Raw genomic sequence first — 24,559 nt, 5'->3', positions numbered from 1 at the left:
ACACACAATACAGCTCAGATCTGATCTCCAAATCTCCTCTGCTGCTTGCCTACCTCCACTGCACAATACCTGCTGAGAATGAATAAGAATGGCTAATCCAAACTCCTATTTACCTTGTGAAAATAACCCACGCTGTAAATAACGTGAGCACAAGCTATATTTCACTTGGTATTGGCCCACACTACGCAGAGATCATTGGAATAACTCAATCCCATGCATGTGCACAATCTCATGCACAACTGATAGCAATCTCAACCTCTAACACCTGTCTCCACTGAACTGTACATGCACTGAGTTAACTGATGTATTCTTCAGTTGCATTATGAGTTAATAATTAGTGAATTAATTAATAACTAATTCACACAACTCATCACTTAGTCTATTGATCAGTTAGACTAAATACAACTAGTTCAACTAAGTCAAACTGAACACAACTCCATTAACTGCTCATCCAACTCCACAGAACTCAACCACATGATTTCTAACTGATGTCCTGCATGCAATAGCTCAACTGACTCATAAAGAAAGCGTATTTCCTTCTAACAGCTGCATGTGCCACATTTGTAGCTCAAACTAAAGTGCTCCAAGAGGATAAGATAAAGTTTATAGTCTAAATATTATTATGAGACAATAATATTTGACTTTTCTATTTTTGACTAGCAGTCTAAAAAATAGACTCTGATCACTCCTGCTGTGATCCAAAAATAGACGTTGCGCCATAATTTGCCTGTGGGCCCACTTAGTGAAGGCGACTCCTTTCCACTAAGCTCCATCATCTTGTTGCATTCTCAACAAGCATTTCTTGTTGCACACTTTTCAACATTAAATCATGACGAAGAAGAAAGTTATAAGAAAGAAACAAAATATTAAAAAATAAACAAAGGAAAGAACAAGGGAAAATTCTTCAAAAAAAAATCTCTATTCAAGAGACGATAGTAGCTCATATGATGAAGATGATGATAGTGACCATGAATCCAATAGAGTGCTCTTCATGGAATTAGATACTTACAATCAAACTCTTGAAAACTATGAAGGAAATAATGAATAAGAAGAAGGAAAAGTGGATCTTGAAGAAGAATTTATTAGTGCCTTAATTGATCTTATAAGAAGAAGGAAGAAAAATATCATACTCAAGGAAGAGGTAAATAAACTAAAAGAATGTTTACAATGTCCCAACAGGAACTTTGAATAAACTAAGTAGACTATCATAAAGTTGAAAGTACAATTAGAAGAAGCAAGAGTGATTGAAGAAACACTCAAGAGACCCTTGGAAGAGAAGAAGAAAATAATTGAGAATCTAGAAGCTGAGATAGTCTCCTTGAGGAAGGAACTACAAAAAAGGATATCTAGCAGAAATTTGAAAATAGTACAAGAATACTGGATGAAATCGTCAACAACTAGTAACCATTCAATGACAGGTTTTGACAAGGATATAAACAAAATAATATTGATAAAGGTTCAGGCTTTGTGATGACATGAAATGAGGTAAAACAAGGAAGCTAAGTTGATGCATTCAAGGGTCCTATCAAGAAGGAAGAATAAAAGTCGCTATATGAAGGAGATTAAATAAGCATATATAAAAATATCAAAGACATAAACATGAACCAAACATGGCGGAAAAGGCCTCAACCTTGATGTATTCCTCACATTCTCATTATTAAAATAATGTTTATGATACATATAAATACATGAGGAAGGTTGTCTCAAGATAGTGTGTCCATCTTGGACTCTTTGGTTGAGTAAATCTCTCAACCATACACTAATCTAGGAGCCTAACTAGTTGAGAGAATCTCTGAACCAACTAGACCTAAACAATCTCCCATCTATGAGGAACAAACCCAATCTAGAAAAGTAGGATTAAATCCAACTTTCATGATTTTAATTAATTTAATTATTTTGGACTTAGAATTGTTTTTATCACATGAGGGTGAGGCTAACATTCCCCCCCTCAATCATAAGTCCAAAATAAGAACCAGGAACCATCTTCCAAGTTATTATGCTAAAATTGTTGATCCTCAATGAAAAAACGCCTGAAAAATGCCAAACCTGGATGCTGAAAAAACTCCAATCTGAAGAGAACATGAATCAACTGCAAGTCTGATTCATCTCTAAATTTTTCTTGACGACCCCATCACGTGCCAAGTTTCAAAAGGATTGATCTTCCCTTTGCTTGCAATTAGCATCCTTTATCCACTCACAAAATGCTGATGACGCTCACTGGTGAATTTGCTTTGTCCATTGACAAAATCTTCAGAATGCCCATAGGCGAATTTGCTGATGTTGAAACTACTCACTATTGTTTGTCGAAAACTACTCATTGGCTGCTTTGAGGAAGATGATGACTGCCCATTGGCTACTTGATGTTGAACACCCACTAGCTGAGTTGATTCTGTCGAAAACAGTTTACTACTGTTTGTTGATGTTGTCGAAACTTTCAGTCTGACAACCTTCAATTCCATTATTATCATTTTCCCCCCTTTGTCAGCTAAAAGGAGAGACAATCGACATTTGATTTTGGAACTCCCCCCCTTTAGGTGTAGGAGAGTTTCACCATCTGCATTTTACTGTAGAATTTGTCTTCATGTGAGACTAAATCCTTCGGTAACACATAGACAACTGTTTGACTGTAGATGACCACTTCCAACGATCAATCCATACGTAATTGATCTTCACTCTGGGTGGTTGATTTCGCTTGCAACATATTTCGGATGAATGCTTTTTCTTGCCACAATGGTGACAAAGATGGAGGTTAAAGCATTTAGTCTCCATATGGCCATTTTGCTTACAATGGTTACACTTAACCATATTTTGAGCATTGTCGAGAAAACCATCACTTATAAACTAAACTGGTTTTGAGAAATCTGGAACAAACAAAGTGTTTTCTTTGTTGTATCCTAGGCCAGGTCGATCTTTGTTGAAGGAGATCTCTTCCCAAGGTCTGATCACTTTCTTGGAAAGACTATCCTATTGTTGTTCTTCATACTTGTTGCTGCTAGCATTCTGTCCTTGGTTTATTAAATCTTATGTATCACGCTGAGCATCAATCATTAACAGTTCATCGGTTTGACACGCTGCATCAAACTGATCAATTTGATCTTTGGTACTACTTGTTGCATCATTAAGTAGTACAACTGGTTGGTTGAGATTACTTGTGTCACAACTTATATCAACTTGGTTGATTAGTTCATCTGTGTCACAACTTATATCAACTTGCTTGATTAGATCATCTATGTTGCAGCCTTCATTAATATGTTGAATAAGGTCACTTGTATCACAACTTTCATTTGTTGTTGTGATGAGGTCTTTTGTGTCACAACTTGCATTTGTCTTCTCCACACATTGTGCATCAAGTAAATCTTGTTTTTCATTTAACTTAATTTGGAGTGCATGAATGAGTTTTTCTTTCATTTCGAGCTCAATTTGAAAGTCTTTCGCTGTTTCTAATGTGCTGGTCATTTGATTGATTAAAGTTTTATTCTACTTCAACTTCCGTTCCAGTATTTCAACTTTGTTTTGTAACTCATGATTGCAATCTTGCAAATCTTTAATCTACAGTTATGCACTTTGAAGATGTTTTCCTCCTTTACCCATTATGACTTTTGACATGCTCGCTTGTACTGGCTCGCTTGCTTGCTTGATTTTTCTTAATGCTTTCTTGTAACACTTGCTGGATTTTTAGAACTCGCTCACTTGAATGCTTGATCTTGCTTGCTTGAATTCACGCACGCTTGATTTAGTTTATCACGCTCACTTGCTTTGGAATTTGCTTGATCTCTTGCTTGGTTAAACTTGTTTGATTTGATTCATGCTCACTTGAATAATTGAATACTAGAACTCACATTCGCTTGTTGTAGATATGAACATGCTTGATTGTTATTTGAATATCACATTTGATTGCTTTAGAGTTGAGCTCGCTCGCTTGATGTTGTGCACTTGTTTACTTGCACTTGCTTGAACTCACTCACTTGATTGATCAAAAGAAGGGTGTCGAATACTATCGAAAATGCACCCAAGAGAAACACTTACAATGATTTGAATGACTCAGTTAAAAACAATGGATTCACTTGGTTTAATTGATTCCCTATCAATTCAAAGCTTGGGTGTTGGGTTCAACCAAGAATGCACCCTTACAGTTCAATTTAATTTGAATTTGATTACAAGATGACTTATAAAAAATAATTTTATTTGCAAGTTACACAATGACTAATTGTGGCTGAATGTTGATGTAGACTTGGCTTGGAATGCTTGAGTTTTCAACTTCATTAACTTGATTTGCCTTGAGTGAATGATGTTGAATTGCTTTGCTAATGTTGATTATGTGATGTTCATTATGTTGTTGATGCTTCTGAATTGCTTGTACTTTGCTTATGTATGCTTGATTACACGAGTTTGAAGATAATTTATTATGTGCATACATTTGTTTAATGTGTTGTGTAATCCATGTGTGTCTGTTTACAAAGGTAGTGTCAAAAATAGACACAAAAACATAAGCAACATCAAGAATCATGCAGCATCACAAACTTGCTCACAGTGTACCTAATATCCCCTTATTCAATTTCGGGAGGATCTAGGACACAATCACTATAAAAAAGATATGGTTTTATTAAGTATTGAGTACATCAACCTTTTATCATTACAACATTGTCATTGAAACTTCTCAAAGTTCCACAACTCCTTAGAAGCAAATTGTCTTCAAAAATTGGATATTCACTGACTAAATCTCTGTCAAAGTAAAACATTACTTTGGATTACAACAATAACTTTCTCTAAAAAAAAATCTCTCATCACTCCAAAAAAAAAAATCACCTTATTACTTCAAAGTATTTTTTTTTTTACCTTTATCACTTCTCACCATATATCTCCACATCATATTTCTCCATTAAAAAAATTCATTAAATCTTCCATGACTCCGAAACATAAAATTTATACACCTTATCTATCCAAAAACACTTTAACTAATTTATGCCCACTTAAAACTCAAACATATTAAAATCCCCACTTCACATTATACCACTCATTCTTTCTTAGGGATAAGGATTAAGAAAATTACAAGTAAAAAAAAAAATTATAAATTCAAGTTTTGGAAATGCACTTTTTCCTAGGCATAAAACCTTTAAAATATTACTCCATTAAGAGTGCTTTAAAAGGTTTGGACTTTGGAGATTTGATCTAAGTGATGGATGATAAAGCTCAAATAGTTGGAGGAGGGCATTCACTTTAACCCCATGCTTTGAATTAATGCTTTAATGCAATTGTTACGCTGATCAGTCGAACGGATCAAACAAACAACGATTTGCATTGAATTATGTCCACAATTTAGTAGGTTCGTAATTTGATGCCAAAGCTTTTAATTCAGCCATAGCTTCATCCCTTTGTTTCCTCAAAGAGAAACAATGGTGCCAGGAAAGAGATGAACCCAATTGTATCCTTAGCTAAAGAAGCAATGCCATAGCATTAATCCTTCTATGCCCAAGGAAAAACAAAGAGGGAGAACTTTGCTACAAAAAAAATGCAAGTCACTTCTACGTTGTATTGCACTCAGTGCAATGCATATGGAACGATGGCTATACTTGGATTGTCTCGAATATCCTTGGTGCGCAGCCGAAGCACTTCTTCTCAGTTTCAAAATTTTCACATAGGAAGAAATGAACTGACTGTCAAGATAGTGCGTCTATCTTGGACTCTTTGGTTGAGCAAATCTCTCAACCATACACTAATTTAGGAGCCTAACTAGTTGGAGAGAATTTCTCAATCAACTAGATCTAAACAAACTCCCATCTATGAGAAACAAACCCAATCTAGAATAGTAAGATTAAATCCAACTTTCATGATTTTAATTCATTTAATTATTTTGGACTTAGAATTGTTTTTATAACATGAGAGTGAAGCGAACACTATAGGTGAACATACGACAACTAGGAATGAAGAAGATTATGGCTTCAGAAGGACAACACCATCAAGAAGACCACCTACACTTGGGTACCTGAATATTTTACTTGGAGTGTGTTATTCTTGTAATAATTTTAGGCATAAGGCTATAAACTATAGAGCATATGCAAGGGATAGAAGTACAAGAAATAACTATGAAAATCCCAAGAACAACTATGAAGGTAGTTATGGTAAAAAAACCTCGTGAGGTTTTTAACAAAAATTATAACAATTATGGTGCTCGTAGTTATGAAACTGGATGTTACAAATGCAACAATTTTTGACACAACGAGAAATTGTAGAAGAAATTTGATAGTTCCTTAAAGGGAAACATGACAAGTTCATGTTCGTCATATGAGGGAACAACCAAGAAATTGGAAAAAAGAAGCAAAAAAATTTGAAGGTTGAGGAATGTGGGCTTGCTCTACAAGCCCAAAGTAGAAGAAGTCAATGGTATATTGATAATGGATGCTCAGAGCATATGATTGGAGACAAAAAACATACTTGTAACATTGAAGAAAAAAAAATAATTATTTATCACTTTTGGGAATGATATCTCTGCCAAAATTATAGGGAAAGACATAATTAACCTTGGAAGTAAAGATGTAGTGGCAATTTTTTTTTTTACTTATTGAATATATGAAGCATAATATGCTAAGTGTTAGCCAAATGTGTGATCACGGACACTCACTTCTATTCAATTCAAAAGCATGTGAAATAAGGAAAGAATGATCACGGAAATTGGTTACAACAACAATGAAAACTCCAAACAACATATACATTGTAAATGAGATGAGAAAGGAAAGATGATGCCTGGGAAAGGAAGGTGAAAGTTGGCTTTGGCATAAGAGATTGAGGCATATAAAATTTAACAATATTGTCAAGATAAATAAGAAGGAAGTTGTAAGGGATATGTATGAAATTACAAAACCTTCAAATACTATGTGCAAGTATTGTTAGCATGGAAAACAGACAAGAGTTGAGTTCAAAACTAAGGAACATTCCACAACAAAACCACTAGAACTTGTACATACTGATTTATGTGGGCCAACAAGAGAAAAAGGACTAGATGAGGAATAATACTTCATGTTGCTTGTTGATGGCTACACAAGAATGACATATGTTTGTTTTCTTAAAAAGAAGTCAGAAGCTTTTGAAAATCTCAAAATATTTAAGGAATTTGTTAAAAATCAAATGTTTGAGATCAAATAATGGAGGATAATTTACTTCAAATGAATTCAATGACTACTATGAAGAACATGGAATAAGAAGACACTTCTCAATGGCTACAACTCCTCATAAAAATGGAGTGGTTGAATGAAATAACAAAACTATGTAAGAGATGGCTAGAACTTTGTTGCATGAATCCAAGCTAAGTAATACCTTTTGGGTACAAGAAGTACATGCAACTATTCACATTTTGAACAAAGGATTTCTCGGAAGAAACAACAACAAAACTCCTTGTGAACTATGGAATGGAGGACCAACTAGTGTCAAGCATTTCAAAATGTTTGGAAGCAAAGAGGGATCACCAAAAGTTATGAAAGTTTGACTCCTAGATAGATGAAGGCATACTTGTTGGATACTCATGTAAAATCAAAGCATGCAAGTGCTACAATCTTAGACTCAACAAGATAGTAGAAAACATCAATGTAAAAAATGATGAAACAAACTTGCTGAAGACCAAGAATGAAAGCTAAAATCCACACATCTTTGAAGAACAAGAACAGGAAGAACCAAAGCAAGAGGAAGAAAAAGAAGAAGAGGAACACGAAGAAGAAAAGAAACCAAACACAGAAGAAGAAGAAGCAGATAATTAACAATATTTTCAGACACCTTCCAAGATACATAAACACTGGTATTAAAAGAATAATCCACTAGAACAATTCAATGGGGAGAAGAATGTAGGAGTAGGAACCTAAAGAATAAAAGATGTGCAAACATTGGTGTAAGGGAATCTATCACTAATGTCCACAATTAAACCAAGTAACTTTGAGCAAGCTATAAATGTTGAACACTGGATCAAGGCCATGGAACAAGAACTAAATCAAATTGAGAAGAATGAGACATGGAAACTTGTTCCAATCATTGGTACAAAATGGATCTTCAGAAACAAACTAAATGAAGATGGGAAGGTGACCAAAAACAAAAAAAAGGCTAGTGTGTAAAGGATATGCCCAAGTTAAAGGGATAAAATTTTAAGAAAATTTTGCTCTAGTAGCCAGAATGGAAGCAATCAAAATGCTATTGGCCTATGCATGCTCCAAAAGAATCAAAGTGTATCACATGGATGTAAATCAATCTTTCATAATGGGGAGGTAGAAGAATAAATCTACATAAAAGAACCAGAAATATTCCTATTATCAAAAGGTGAAGAATATGTTTGCAGTTTGAAGAAATCCCTATATGGACTCAAGCAATCCCCTAGAGCTTGGTGCTCAAGATTGAATAGGTATTTGCAATACAAGGATTCAAAAAGGGAAATGTAGACAATAATCTCTACATAAAGGAAGATCAAGACAATGTGATCATCATTGAAGTATACATTGATTACATCATCGTTGGAATTGATCATGATAGATTAAGTCATAACTTTGCAAAAGATATGCGAAATGAATTTTAAATTTCTTTGCTTGGGGAGTTGAATTTATTTTTGGGACTTTGTATATCTTAGCTAGATGGAGGCATATTCATGTCTAAAACCAAGTACATCAAATAAATGTAAAAGAAGTTCAAAATGGAAGAATGCAAACCTATGAGCACTTATATGTTCATAGGATGCAAGTTGAGCAAAGAAGATGAATATAAGGAAGTGGATCAAAGAATATATATCAGTAATTGGTATCCTGATCTATGTGACAACTTCAAGGTGGATGTAATGCAAGTTGTTGGATAGGTTGCAATATTTCAAGAAAAACTGAAAGAAACTCATGTTCTAGTAGTGAAAAGGATCTTTAGATATCTCAAAGGAACACCAAACTTTAGGTTGTGGTAACCAAAAGGAAGGGAATTAACATTGGTAACTCACAAAAATGTAGATTGGGTAGGAAGTATAGATGAGAGAAGAAGTACAAGTGGATAAACCTTCTAATTGGGAGATTTTTTAGTATCTCAGTTGAGCAAGAAACAATCTTCAGTATCCTTGTTTATAGTGGAAGCATAATATATTGCAGTAACAACATGTTATATTCAGGTCATCTCGATGAAGCAAACCTTGCAAGATATACAAGTAAAATATGATGAGCCCATTTCAATTCTTTGTGACAACACCTGTAGACCAAGCATATTCCCATCAAGTTTTACTTTCTAAGGGAGCAAGTCACAAAAATAATATCAAGCTAGATTATGTTAGGACGAATGAACACATTGTAGACATCTTCACCAAAACACTTCTCAGAGAGATATTCGAGTATCTTAGAAAAAAACGAGGCGTAATTTCTACTCTAAATTGATTTACACAATCTTCAAGAAAGATAACGGGAGAGACAATGTTGGGGGGTTACCTTTGCCATTGATGTTAAAGGGGGAGAGAAAGATTAAGAAGCATGAAGACAAGCGGAGCATGATCACAGGAGGAGTATGATGGTTTCCAACAATGTCGAAGGGGGAGATTTTTAAAATAAGTTTCCATTGATGTCAAAGGTTGTCCAAATGAAATATCAAGTGACATATTCAAATAACACATTTTGAAATATTGTTTTTGGATATTTTATGCCACATTTGGATACCTTATCTTTGAATGTGTTTTAACTCCATTTACATAGATCAAATGGAAGCATAACATATATGGTTGGAAATGTTATTCCAATAGCTTTCCAATGGTATATGGATCTTCCTATAACACCTCAAGGTTGAGGAGAAATTATTTTTCGAATATTTAGTTGCACAAGCTAGTCCAACCATTAGACAAGTCGGCCCATCCAGTGGACAAATCGACCCACTCTACACCTCGAATGCACTATATATAGGTGTGAGAGGGAGAATTTCAAGTTATTCACTCAAGCAGTTTCAGATATGTTCAAACAAGCAAATAAAATAAGGAATCCTGAGGTTCATACCTCATGAACCAGAAGCGAAGAGGAGCTAATTTGGAGAGACTTTGTGGGAAAGGATTTTTTGCACATTTTTGAAGGGTTTTTGGCTTATTTTAGAAAGGTTTTTTTGGCTTATTTTGGAAGGATTTTTGGCACAAATTTTGAGGTTTTCAATCCTAGTTTGGGGCCTGCTTAAGTCAATTTCTACTGATAAGGAGGCCAAGTTCAAGGATCATTTGTTGAGGGAGGTTCTGTTGCTAAGAATGTCATGTTTTCGAAACTAAGTCTTGTGTGAAGGATAAAGGAGCAACTTTCAGGAAGGCATAATTTATTTAACTCATATTGTCTCTTAATCTGTAAACTTACGTGGATATTCCACTAGACAGTTCGTCACAACAAATTCGATAATATTATATTAAAAATATGGAATTCTACACTATTACAATTTTATTAAATTTCTAGATCTGTAGATTTTACTGTAATTAGTCCATGCATGCGAGTGGAAATTATCCAGAAAATAGATAATGAAAAAATAAAAGCTCACACACACACACATAAGACACAAGATATGCTCTCGAAAACCCTTTCAGGAGAAAACTCGACTAGAAGGTGTGACCACTCAACTCTCTTTCTTTGTTTGGAAATATGGCTGCGGGTACAAAGAACTGTGGCCTATTGCCCATGAGCTACTACAATGCATAAATTTGCTTTGTGTGTTCTAACTCCTATACCTCTTGGCTTTTTTTTCTCATCTATGTAACAAATGCACTCGAAAGAATGGAATGCCTCTTCCTCCTAGTGGCACGATTATAACACAACCTGATAGCCTACTAGTGGTTGAGTTTGACTGCCTCAACTCTTAACCAGAGTTATAATATAGACTCTTCTAGAGTTTTTTACATCAAAACCACGTGGCTAGCCCCTTTTCCATGAATAATGGGGGCTAACGCAACATCCTCTCGAACCATGGTGGTGAAAATAGGAAGGTCAACTTTTGAGTGGCATAACTTTCACATACAGACTCTAATTGACGTGCTTCTTGTGTTGTTGGAAATATATATGTGTGTAGAATATCATGAAAAGGTGTGTCACCAAAGAAACAAAATTTTACCCATAAAAAACGTTGTTTTATGCCTCAAAATGCTCCTATGAGACCTTGCTTTTCCAAACTAGGTCCTGCTAGTAAAAATGGTCCCGTGAGTTTATTCCTCCACTTTTTCCACTCCGAATGCATCGAGATGGATGAAAAAAAATATAATGATCTAATCTGGATCAGATATTGTATAAGCTTTGATGCTGACAAAGCAGAGAGTTCGTGCTGATAAACAAGGGAGTTGGTGCTTCCTTTTAGTTGGTTTTGATAAACTAGGGAGTTGGTGTTGATAAATTTGAATGTACTTTTTATATATATTAGGAAAATAATTTTATGGTTTTCTCCTGCTTTGGGCTTCCACATTAAGTAGACAGGAAATTGTGAAACCAAAGACATAATAGGTGTAAAGAAACTAGGAAGAATGATTTGAATATGTTGCTACAACTTGGATCGACTCCTTGTTATGGCCCGATGAGTTTCCAGAAGTATGAGGAATGCCCCAAGTGCTTCTTAATGTGCTCTAGTAATTAATCTAGGTCTGTCATGTGTTGATGAAGATGCTCCACTGTGAGGAGGATGTCCTCTCTGTTCTCATGTTGATCCAAGAGAACCTTACCCAATAGGAATTTCATGTGCCAGAACAGGTCCACCATGTGCATATATTGATAAAAACATACACGTGTGTGCTTTATGTCAGGAACCCAATTAGGAAACTCTGCCAAGACCTCATTTCTCAAGAGGAGGTGCCTTTTATTGGTGCCTTCTCTCTTAGCACGAGTGAGTTATTCTTGAATGGGGGATGGGGTAAGATCACGAAAACAAGTTGTTGCTTCCACCACTCTGTGATGGGTTCATGTGCTGCCAAAAATGGCCTTTTATTGATAGTACATTATGCCCCTACAGACCTAAACATGCTAGCATGGCATGGCAACTACATGGGGATGAAAAGAAGGCCAAGGCAAAAGTAAGGGTGTGTTGGGAGAGAGATAAAGATGGATAGGCATACTAGGTAGGGATGGTGTAAGAGAGCCACGATCACACCCCAATTTGAGGTGTGTGCCGACAGAATGGAGGGTGCCAGAGCAAATGGTAATGCCAACAAAAAGGAACACTGCAAAGAGTTGGGAGCTTCAAAAGGGGGAGAGAATCCTAGAAGTGAAGATTGTTGACAGTCGACCAAGATGGAAAGGGGACCAAGCTATTGTAAGGAGTGACTATCCATACAATAGCACTGAGAAAATAATACTTAAGAAAAAAACAAGGGGGAGAACTTTTAACATGCCTGAGGGAAGAGCCACCCTACTAATGTGATGGAGATTAATTGCTAAAGAGTGTGTTGGCTTGCTTTAGGGCTCTAGATAATTTGTTGTGTAGATAACCCTATTATTGAGCTTAGCGAAGTGCAAGTTGAGATGGATAAGGGAAGTTGTCAGCTTTGTCGAGAAAAGCATGTTGATGGTCTTGCTTTCCCTTTCTCCAATTATGCTTGGAGAGCTAGAAACGATGAGTCTTTGCAAGTATGGCTCATAGATTTGAGCTAATGTAGGTTACCCTTCATTAACTAAATTACTGCATTGAGGTGAGAAATAAACCAACAATGCCATTGCATGGGATTTTGTGTTTACTCTATCATGACTGTAATATTTCTGGCTAAGGTAGCCAACCTTGGTGGAGACTTGAATTGTTGTGACTAGGTCATTGAATGCCACTTTTGGTGGCAACATAGTCTGCTCAGTCTCAAAAGATGAAGAGCACATACAATTGAGCAGGGAAATTGGGAGCCAAGCAAGGCAGGTATGACAAGAGTGGAGATGATGGGAAGGAGTTAAAAATACATGGCACCAAACTGAATGTATAAGACAATCCCTACGTCAACCTATTGAGTGCATTAACTAGCTAAGGGGCATGCTTCCACGCCCCCCAACCAAATGGCCAGGTGGGATGGTGGCAACCCACCCACCACCCTCTCGCATGCGAAACATGTCATTCGAGGCTACTAATACTTTTTAATTTATTTCCAACATTACTTATTGAGAGGAGATTTCACTAGGAGATGCCAAGTGGAGGATATTTTGGATGGGGATCCCATACAACCTTTATTAGCAAGTGTTTTGGCTACTTTATGCCCCAATCTCTAGATGTGGTTGGGAATGATGACAAGGATATTAGGAATTTGAGAGGAGATTCAATGTAGCAGTTCTTTCAACGAGAAGCTATTAGAAACTTGTGCACATGGTTTCCATTTTGAATTTTATAGAGAATCCTAATTATGAGTTGTGAGTCTCCTTCCATGAAGAGCTTAAAGTATCCTTGCTTTTGTGCTATGTCTAGTCTTTTGATGAGGGAAATTAGTTTCATGACATTGTTGCTAGTGATATGAGCTTGCCAAAGTATATGAAAATCATAATACTAAGATGGTTTTTTAAGATTCCCCCATAGCCAACAGGGCTAGGATATCCTTTTCAGGCTCTTTCAGTTTAAGAAAAGGGAGGGTAGCGTTGAATTGTCAACCACAATAGATACAAGCACTAATTTATGAAAATTGATAATTACTTCTAATTATGTAGATATTATTTTAGCACTTCCATTTAATTATCAAGAAATTACACTAGAAATTCAACCATAAATGCATAAGGACATTAGAGATCACATTACACAAAGATAGCACAAGATTTACCCCGAGAAAAACCACTTGGGGGAAAAACCTAAAAACCTTTTCCTTAGAGAATTTCTTCAGTTCAAAAAGATACAAATCTAATTCTTCTAGTCAAATAGAAGGTCAAACTGACCAACAATACAACCTAAGTCAAGCCTAGTCAAACAACTCTATTGTGAAGTCATGAATATGCCCAACAAACTTTGTCTAGCCTGATCTTCCTATGCCAAATTTCAACGTTCTTTTGTGCCCAAAAACTACCTAGAAACTCATCCCTGTTGTTACCCAAAAACTCGGACCTGTTGCCCAAAAACTGCCTAGAAATTCACGTGCGAAGCTGCAGGAGGAGAGAGAAAACGACACATGTGAGGTTAAAGAGATAGAGAGAGAAAAGATGCTCGAGATGTCTTCATCCTTCTTGTCTTATTGTCTTCTTCTCCTCTGCTTGGATGCACAAAAGATATATTGTTGTGTGTGAGATCAAATTATGCTTTAAGGAGGAGGTCGAGTGCCTTATATATTATAAGGAGGTAAAAGGAAGCTAAGATATTATAAGGAGGTGATCAACCTCACCTTTGATAACCAAAATTATATTTTTGTTTTGACTAGCTTTAAGAAAAAAATGAACATCTCTAAGATAAGAACTAATTCTCATGGGCTTCGAAGTGAAATCGAGCGATAGTCTACTTCCAAGACCCCCTGAGACGATAAAATTTGTTAGCTTTGTGACATAACAAGGGTGAAAGATGAAAATCACTTTATTTTAGATTGTCTGGCTCTTACTCACATCCACTCTCATTTCCCTAACATTTGTCACACTTCCAATCTTCTTGACTTGTTAAGTCAACACAACTATAGTGATCTTGGAGTGCTTCTTTCCCTTCTTTTTGAACATAGAAATAAGATTTTGAAGAATTACAATTAAACTATTTTTTTTCTTAAGGCCTGATAGACCACACTGGTCTTAGTGGACGTTAATCATCATCGTCATATAGACTTTTGGATAGTCAAATGGGTGTCTCTTCAAATGGGCCGACTTGATCTCTTTGAGGGCTGACTTGACTTTGTTTGGAGCCAAAAATTCAACCTTTTTTCTTTTGAAAATGACATGAAGAACATGCCTTACATTTTTCATTACATATATTTCAAGGGCTAAAATATTAACTATGAAGACTGACCATAGATACAAAATTCAACACTCCCTCTTAGATAGGACTATCTAGATGTTCTCTTAATGATAATTTTTTCTGAGAAAATGTTACAAAAATTCATCATCGTCATTAACATCATCTGATTACCATAGTCCTTGTCAGTAAATTTGACCCATGGTAAATCAACAATGTCAACCAAGTACCATAATTCTGGTCAACATCTTTGACCCATTGTACATAATTAGCATTAACTAGTCACCATAATTATGGTTGGCGCCTCTGACCCACGGTATAAAGACTAGTCCTGGTTCACCATCATCATGGTCAATCTCTTTGACCCATGCTGAAACCGTAGGGACACACTCAATTCATTTGAGTAATCCGTGTACCAAATCCAAAGGCCTCACTCTACATGAGGAATTCTTGGCCATGATGCTAAATGGGCTCACTCAACCTATCTGGAGAGTAATCATGAGCTTGATGTTGAAAGATACCTACTCAACTCTATGGTTGAGTAATTTTGGGCCTCTGGGACCATTCTTCCTAATTATGGTCAACATACTTAGCCCATGAAGAATGATTATCCTTTGTCGAACCATTCTCGCTAATTCTGGTCATCATACTTGACCCAAGGATAATGACTATCCCTATTGCTATCACATCAACACTCTTTCCAACTTAGAGAGGCATTTTCAACAAGTCCAAGCTTGTCCTTGAAATATACAAACTTTTCTATGGGGAGAGGCTTTATGAGAATATCAACTATCTGTTCATCAGTAGAGATGTATTGGAGCCTTACTGCTCCCTCCTACACCATGTCACGAATATAGTGGTACTTGATATTGATGTGCTTCAACTTGTCATGGAAAACTAGATTATTTGAAAGCTTCACATAGCTTTGATTGTCACAATATACCATGGTTGGTTCCAACACCTAATCAAATAGTCATGATAGTATCTTTTGAAGCCACACTACTTCACAACTCGCTAAACTAGCTACAATATACTTGCCCTTGGCAGTGTTGAGTGCAACAGAAGTCTACCTCCTGCTCATCTAAGAAATCATAACAGAGCCCAAACTGAAGCAACCTTTGGATGTACTCTTTTTGTCTTTTGCACTCCTTTCCCAATCAAAATTTTTATATCCCTGCAACTGTATATATCCATTTGATACATATCTCAAACCATAATTAATTGTACCATATAGATATCTTAATAAATGTTTTGTTGTCATCCAATGGCCATGTCCTGGTTCCACCCAGAACTAGCTTAGAGTATTCACTACAAAGAAAATTTTTGGCCTAATATTAACTAAATATGTCAAGGAGATAATCAACTTCCAGTACATGGATGTATCTACCAAATCTGACTCAAAGTCTCTCGACTTCCTTAGATTAGTCACAGTGGGAGTTGCCATAGCTTTACAATCCATCATTCCAAACTTCTTAAGGATCTTGATAATATACTTTGTAGAAAATCTGTGATAGGTTAACCCGATAATGCAATAAAAATCAAAGCAGAATACTATAACCTACTTCTACTATCAATTTGCGGAAGCTTAAAGATCGAGCTAAACAATATAACCAGAAGAAGAAGAATCAATGACATAATACACATGAAAATATTTTGGGGAAAGTCTCAGATAAAAACCCCACACTATTGTATTATCATACATGGTGGAAATACATAGGAATTACACAAAGCCTTAGCTCTCATAGCTATCCAGCTCTCAGTACAATCCTCACAGATGCTCACAGGAAATCTTGGCTTCTCTCCAGCCTTCCTCTCTACCCTCCAAGCTCCTATTTCCTTGCGTTGTTCCTTGTAGATGATTATCCTATTACCAAGTGGAAAAACAAGCCTTCAAAACTATGCAATCCTCAAGGATGAATCCTTGACTGCATGCATGAGTTTTCTCCATGAGAAAACACATGCAATTGATAGTACATTGTCCTTAAACATTAATCTCAACTGGGCTTTTCTCAAAATAGACATGCATGAGTTTCTAATGAGGGAATCTTCAGTTAACTGGAGTAGCACTAGTTGAGTGCATTAATGCATCAACTGACTGTTAACTCACTATTAGTTCCTTAAACAGTTTGGAACTAATTTAACTGGACTTAACTCAGTAAACTGAGTTAACTAATTACAACTCAAATATAACTCAATCTTATCTCCTTAATTTAAGGGATAACTCTTGCATGACTTCAGAAAGACTTCTAACTTGAATTTCTCCAACTAATTAATTTAAAATAAATTAATTAATTATTTCCAAGTAGCTGTTAAGACTAAATTCGATTTTAATTCACAATTTAATTCAAGGACAAATTAAATTGGAATATTCTTGTTGCCATATTTCAACACTCCCTCTCAACAAGAAAGGGATTATCTGCCACCCCGATCCTGTCTCTATGGAACTCGAATTTACACTTTGACAATGTCGTTGTCAAAATGTCAGCATCTTGCTCCTCTGTTGAAATATACTGCAACAACATGATCCTCCTTGCTACACAGTCTCTGAGATGATGATACCGAATGTCGATGTGCATGGACCTATCATGAAATACTGGATTCTCAAAGAGTTGGATACAACTCTGATTATCACAATAGATCATAGTTGGATCCATCCTCTAATCAAACAAACCAACTAGGATTTTCCACATCCAGATGACCTCACATGCTGCCTGACTTGCAACCATGTATTATGCCTCTCCCGAGCTGAGTGCAACTGACCTCTGTTTCCTATTGTACCAAGAAATTGCCGCTGACCCAAGGTTGAAAATCCCTCCTAATGTGCTCTTCCAATCTGATGGACTCCCTGCCCAATTTTCATCAGTGAAGCCCTGTAGCTTCACTCCCTCTATCCGTCTGTACCATAATCCATACTGAGATGTGCCTCTGAGGTATCTCAATACATGCTTTGCCGCCTATAAAACATCTTGGTAGACTGAACCATCGCTTGACTCAGCTGGTTCACTGCATAGCACAAATCTGGTCGTGTGTTCATTAAGTACATCAGTGAACCCACAAGCTGCCTGTACACAGTAGCCTCTACCACTTCTCTCGAAGTAGCAACCTCCTTCCTCCAGTTACCTGCTAGAGGAGTCTGCATGGGCTTGCACTTCTCCATGTGGATTCTCCTAAGTATCTCGTTGGCATACTTGCCCTGAGACACAAACAACTCCCCATCCTTCTGTCACACTTCCATGCCAAGGAAGTAATGCATGAGACCCATGGTTTTCATCTCGAATTCTCTTACAAGGTCCTCCTTGCAAGACACGATCAACTGATCATCACCAATCAATATGAGATCATCAACATAAAGTATGATGATCAACAACTTACCTTTCACCACGATGTGGTACAGTTTTGCATCCGCTTCACTCTTTGTGAAGCCCAACCCAGTCAAGTAGTTGTCTATCCTGGTGTATCAAGCACGAGGTGCTTGCTTCAGCCCGTACAACGCTCTCTTGAGTCCGCACATATGCGACTCACGATTGAAGGTATCAAAACCTTTCGGCTGCTTTATGTACACCTCTTCCTCAATCTGGCCATTGAGGAATGCAATCTTCACATCCATTTGATGGATCTTCCAACCCATCTGTGCTGATTCTCTTGTGCGCTTCCATCCATCTCTGGAAGACTCTACTTGAGTGGATGTCTCCACTCCTGGAACCTCTGCATGTGGCTGCTCCACATCAGTCTGAGGCTCCTCCTCCTTAGGAACCAATAGTTCCTTCACAGCCTATAGTTGGAGCTCCCTCTCAAGGGAAATTCGTATGGCCTTCTGCTCATCAAACTTGAGATCTCCGCGAACCATTGTCCTCCGACTGGTAGGCAAGTACACCCGATAGTTGTAAGGTGTATCAGTGTACCCCACAAATATCCCCAACTTTGTTGTCGGCTGAAGCTTCTTCCGTGCATCCTTTGTCACATGGCAATATACTGATGAACCAAAGATCATAAAGTGATCCACATCTGGTCTCTTATCAGAGAAAGCTTCCTCTTGTGTCTTCATCCCAAGTATGTGATGCAGGCTTCCATTCTGCAAATAGACCATTGTGTTGCATGCCTCAGCTCACAAGTGAAGTGGTAGGCCTTGGGCATGCAACATTACCCGTGCTGCCCCTACAATAGCTTTGTTCTTCCTCTTGGCCACCCCATTCTGTTGTGGTTTATGAGGTGCCATCAACTCTCGTTTAATTCCTTCCGCTGCACACAAGTCCTTAAAATCTTGAGAGACATATTCTCCATCGTTGTCGCTTCTCAAGGCCTTGATCTTCTTCCCTGACTCTTTCTCGACCAAATCTTTGAACTCACAAAACTTTGTGAAAGTTTGATCCTTCTTCTACATGAAATAAATCCATCGTTTACGAGAATAGTCATCAATGAAAATCACATAATACCTTTGCTTCCTATGGATGACGTCAAGAATGGTCCACACAAATCAGTATGAACTCACTCTAAGATAGCCTCTGCTCGACTGTCTCGATCATGAAAGGAAGACTTGGTGTACTTTCCCAAGGTACAACCTTTGCATGTGTCAACTTGCTCAAGTTTACCTTTGGGAAGTCCTATAGATATCTGCTGCATTATCTTCAAAGCCCCGTGATGCAAATGGCCCAACCGCCTATACCACAACTCGCTAATGTCTTGGCTTTGCACCAATTCTGCTTTCATACTCAATGCTACACAATCATCTACCTCTAGTTTATAGAGATTCTTCACCCGAACCCCTATCCTCTTGGTCTGGCCCGTGGCTATGTGTCTTAGGAATGCCTTTCTTTTACTGAAGACAACATTGTAGCCTTTTTCCTCCAACATCGTGATCGATACCAAGTTCTTCTTCAGTCCAGACACATACATCACATCTGTCAAGGTGAGAGGAGCTCCATGCTCTCTCTGAAAAGCAATCATGCACACTCCTGAAACACTATACCTTCCATCGTCACCCATCTCTATGCGCATCTTGAGGTCTTTCTCCTCCAAGGCATTGAATAAATTTTTATCACCGGGCATGTGGAATGAGGCTCCACTATCAAGATACCAGACACAACCCATCATTGATGACACCATGCATGCGATGAGGGTAAATTCCATTTTGAATTGAGAGGCTAATGCCTCACCTTCCGATCCTTCTGAGGATCCCTTCTTGGACTTCTTCAATGGGAAATTAGTTGCATAATGTCCCATCTTGTGACAATTAAAGCATCTTACTTTAGACATGTCACCCTTCTTCCCTCCATGAGAAGAATTTGATTTGAAATGGGAAGCCTTCCCCTTCCCTTTCCTTGCCTTACTTGCTAAGGCCAGATTTTCTTCATCACCATTCTTGGATGAAGAACCATCTTGTGTGCTCCTCCTGATCTCCTCCTACATAACATTTGACCATAGTCATTCCCAATCCGGTAGTTTCTCCCTTCCATTCACAGAGTCCTAGTAGCTATTCCAACTCTTTGGAAGGCCAAGGAGAGCGAGGCTAACCATATCATCATCATCAGTAGTTATTCCCACACTGCCAAGCTCATCTCTGCAGGTGGTGAGTTTGTTCAGATATGTGGAAATAATATCGCCCTTCTTCATCTTGATTCTTCGAAGCTTATCCTTGAACGCCAATTTCCTTTAGTCGCCACTGTTCTAGTAGAGGTCCTTCAATGTCTTCCACATTGAAAATGGAGTATCCTTCCCATGGAGACTCGAGACAATATGGTCTCGAATTCCCTCAAGGATGATTCGTCTCGTCTTCACCACACACTTCTTCCACTCAGCCAACTCTTGTGCATTAGTTGAAGCTGGCTTTAGGATTTCTTGATCAATGAATTCCTTCAAGAAATTGTCTTCTAATATAGTCTCCATTCTATCTTTCCATGTTATGTAATTTGAGCTACCTTCCAAGGCATACTCGAGTCTCAAGCCATAGAACGCCATTGGCCAACCTTGAAGTATGATATGAATTTGATTTTCACCTGCAACCCTAAACTTCAAACTTCGAATTCTCTTCTCAGTATACTGTTGACAGCTCTGATACCATGTAGAAAATCTATGATAGGTTAACCCAATAATGCAATATAAATCAAAGAAGAATACTATAACCTACTTCTACTATCAATTTGCGGAAGCTTAAAGATCGAGCTGAACAATATAACCAAAAGAAGAAGAATCAATGGCACAATACACATGAAAATACTTTGGGGAAAGTCTCAGATAAAAACCCCACACTATTGTATTATGATACATGGTGGAAATACATAGGAATTATACAAAGCCTTAGCTCTCACAGCTAGCCAGCTCTTAGTACAATCCTCACAGATGCTCACATGCAATCTTGGCTTCTCTCCAGCTTTCATCTCTGCCCTCCAAGCTCCTATTTCCTTGCGTTGTTCCTTGTGGATGATTAGCCTGTTACCAAGTGGAAAAACAAGCCTTCAAAACTATGGAATCCTCAAGGATGAATCCTTGACTGCATGCATGAGTTTTCTCCATGAGAAAACACATGCAACTGATAGTACACTATCCTTGAACTTTAATCTCAACTTGGCCTTTCTCATAATAGACATGCATGAGTTTCTGATGAGGGAATCTTCAGTTAACTGGAGTAGCACTAGTTGAGTGCATTAATGCATCAACTGACTGTTAACTCACTATTAGTTCCTCAAATAGTTTGGAACTAATTTAACTGGACTTAACTCAGTAAACTGATTTAACTAATTACAACTCAAATATAACTCAATCTTATCTCCTTAATTTAAGGGATAACTCTTGCATGACTTCAGAAAGACTTCTAACTTGAATTTCTCCAACTAATTAATTTAAAATAAATTAATAAATTATTTCCAAGTAGTTGTTAAGACTAAATTCGATTTTAATTCACAATTTAATTCAAGGACAAATTACATTGGAATATTCTTGTTGCCATAGTTCAACATACTTTCCTTGCCCAAAGAATATTTCACCAGGATTCTACCATACTTTTAGTCCCAAATAGTAGTGCATCAAGCTAAGATCCTTCATATCAAATTCATAAGCCAACTCCCTCTTACATTGAATCATGAGATGTTCTACACCTATCATAAATAAGTCACCAACATACAACAATAAAATCACAGGTTCATTTTTCTCAACCTTGATATATAGGTTTGGATCAACATCACTTTTGGAGAAACCGAGTCTTTTCAGGTAGCCATCAATTCGAGAATCCAGGCTCTAGGTGCATACTTAAGTCCATACAAGGCTTTCTTTAAACTGCAAACTTAAGACTCCTTCAAATGGAGCTCAAAACCTTGAGGTTGTTCTATGTACACTTCTTCCTCAATCACACCATTGAGAAGAGTAGTCTTTACATCCATCTAATGTAAATTCCATCCCATAGAAGAAGCAATAGAAATAATAGATCTAATAATAGTGTACCTCATAATTGGGGCACATGTCTCATCACAATACTCCCCCTCTTTCTTCGAGAATTCACTAGCCACTGTTCTTGCCTTGTACTTGTCAATACTACCATCCACTGCATGCTTAATCTTGTATATCCATTTGGAGGTCACCACCGACTTCCTTTAGGTCTTGGCACAATCTCACATACATTATTCACCATAATGAGATTGGTATTCTTCCATCATATCATCCTTATAAACTTGTTGGCTAGTTGCCTCCTCATAGTTGAAAGGTTCAGAATTTATGAGATAAGTCATTAGTGCTACATATCCAGAATAATTCCTAGGTCTCTTGCTTTCCATGAAGGTACCACATGGATCTGCATGTCTTCCCGTTTACTGCAAGGTAGATATAAGCCAAGCTGGCCTCTTCTTGATTTTAAGAATAACAACTAGGTCCATTCATCTGCTAGGCCCTTCTGGCTCTTTTAGATGATCTACGAGATGTTTAATATAATTGGAAGGACCTAAACCCTGTTCTTTGGGAGCTTCAAGTTCTTCATCATCACCAAAGTCTATGGTAGTTTATTTGGACTTCCAATAAGCAAAATTCTCATCAAAGGTAACGCCCTTACTGAATTCAACCTGTCATTGTCTTCGAACATAAATTCTATAGGACTTTTATCATTCGCTATATCCAACAAATATTCCTTTCTTTCATGAAGCCTATACTTTCTTCCTCTTATCCTTGGGTGCATGTATGTAAGATGGGCAACCAAATATTCTTAAATTAATTTCCAACATTTGGCTTCTATCCAGTGAACGCTTCTTCATGAGTCATATCTTCCAAGATTCAACTGCTATCATGGATGCTTCTCCCCATAAGAACATGGGCAAGTCTTGATCATGCATCATTGCCTTGACATATTCTTCAATGGAACCGTTATTTCTTTCAACAACTCCATTTTGTTAAGGATTGTAAGGGACTATCAACTGCCTCTTAATTCCAACTTATTTAAATAAGGCAATGAGTTCCTTGGAAGTGTATTCTCCTCTATTTGGTCTCAAAATATTGATTTTCTTTTACTGTCAATTTCTTTACTTCAGCCTTGAATTCTTGAAATTTGTTAAAGACTTCATACTTGGTCTTCATGAAGTAGATCCATGATTTGTGAGAGAAGTCATCAATAAAAGTCACATAGTACGTGGAGCCTCCTAGAGATTTCACTAACATTAGGCCACACACATCAGAATGAACTAGATCCAATATTTCCTTGGACCTACTGTCATTTCTTGGAAAAGAATTATTGACATTATTCCCAAATGCACAAAATTTACATACTCCTTCATGCTCGAACTGCAATTCTCGAACACCTAAAAAATATAATTTAAAGTTGGAAAAGCTTTAGTGAAGGTGAGCATATCTTCTATGCCATAGTTAACATGGATTGACAACATTATGCATTGATGCTTTAGCTGGTTGTCTTGAGATTCTATTCAACCTTCCTTAAAAAACTCCAATTACTATAGTAGAGTCTATACTTGATCCCTTGGACCATACAAGGACTTGACCATCAACAAATTCTATTCTAGATCGTTTGTCTTTCAAACATGAAATAGAAACCAAATTCTTTCTCAAACCTAGTACATATAATATGTTGTTGAGATGAACATTTTCACCTGATTCCAGCTCAGTGGATGTTGACCCAACGCCTTTGACTGCATAACTGTTGTTATCTCCAAGCTCTACCTTTTGTGATGGTCTCCTTTCCATCTGACTTGTGAGATTGTCACGATCTCTTGTCATATGTCTTGAGACACCACTATCTACCAACCACATGTCATTATTATCTATAACAAAACTTGCAAGAGCAGAAAAATAGAAGAATTCTTTGTCACTTAGATTTTCATTCTTCCATTTCTTTGGATGTTCATCAATGTTTGTTGTAGTAGCATGTTTCTTTCCCTTTCTCTTTCTATCATTCGATACTTTAGGACATTGGTTTCTACAATGACCAAATTTGTTACAATGATAACATTGAATCTTTGACATATCTTTCTTCCCTTGAGGAGCATGTTTTCCACCTTCATTTCTTCTTTGAAGCCAAAATTCTTTCTTCCTCCAACCTACTTGGAACCTGTTGCAATTGCTTGAGAGTCAACTTCTTTAGATCTCTGAATCCTTCCTTTTGATATAAGTCTAGATTCTTATTGGGTACATGAGGTCCATATTTATTCAAAACTTGGAATAATTTCTCTGCCACAAATACCAGATGAAAATGAGTCTCATGAGTAAGGAAAACCATTAAGTGTTGTAGTCACAA

This window comes from Pinus tabuliformis, chromosome X, assembly GCF_031772625.1.
Source record: "Pinus tabuliformis cultivar Carrire ecotype Pingquan chromosome X, CPIR1, whole genome shotgun sequence".
In the NCBI taxonomy this organism is placed as follows: Eukaryota; Viridiplantae; Streptophyta; class Pinopsida; order Pinales; family Pinaceae; genus Pinus; species Pinus tabuliformis.
The sequence above is the reverse complement of the archived record's forward strand: the minus strand, read 5'-3'. Positions refer to the sequence as shown.